The following is a 534-nucleotide window of genomic DNA, read 5'->3' on the forward strand; positions in this document are numbered from 1 at the left end:
CAACCATTAAAAGCTGATCCGGTCTGACTCCTGTTTCAGGCTCCAACCATTAAAATCGGATCTAGTCTGACTCCTGTTTCAGGCTCCAACCATTAAAAGCTGATCCGGTCTGACTCCTGTTTCAGGCTCCAACCATTAAAAGCTGATCCAGTCTGACTCCTGTTTCAGGCTCCAACCATTAAAATCTGATCCAGTCTGACTCCTGTTTCAGGCTCCAACCATTAAAAGCTGATCCAGTCTGACCCTGAAGGCTCATTTATTCTCCTGGTGACGTACCAAAGGTTTCCTCCAATCCTAATCTTTCTGTCTGAGGTGATTGACAGATTTAATGTCCAATCATCATTAGCAGGATGCAGCTGAAGATTCTCATCCAGAAAAGTTTAAAATCAATCCACTGGACTTAGTCTCCAAGTTTGAAGACATTTCTCTTCCATCCAAGGAGAGTTTTCTATTCAAAAGAAATAGCATTGACATTTTTGAACAACTTCCTTCACACCGTCTATTGGGACTGCGCTATCATAACACCCCCCCCCC

General features: G+C 43.4%; 1 protein-coding gene across 2 annotated transcripts in view; it reads left to right on the top strand.

Annotated features, from left to right (window-relative positions):
• wdr91 (WD repeat domain 91) overlaps positions 1-386 on the top strand; it is a 24,633-nt gene extending 24,247 nt beyond the window's left edge. The window contains exon 19 of one of the 2 annotated variants that reach the window (XM_015403181.1): positions 5-386. The gene's annotated coding sequence lies outside the window, so the exon portion shown is untranslated. The remainder of the gene's footprint in view (positions 1-4) is intronic. The other variant, XM_015403182.1, reaches the window with a different exon arrangement.
• Positions 387-534: the final 148 nt, after the last annotated feature.

The sequence above is a fragment of the Cyprinodon variegatus genome, unplaced genomic scaffold (genome assembly GCF_000732505.1).
Source record: "Cyprinodon variegatus isolate N-32 unplaced genomic scaffold, C_variegatus-1.0 Scaffold1454, whole genome shotgun sequence".
Taxonomy (NCBI): Eukaryota; Metazoa; Chordata; class Actinopteri; order Cyprinodontiformes; family Cyprinodontidae; genus Cyprinodon; species Cyprinodon variegatus.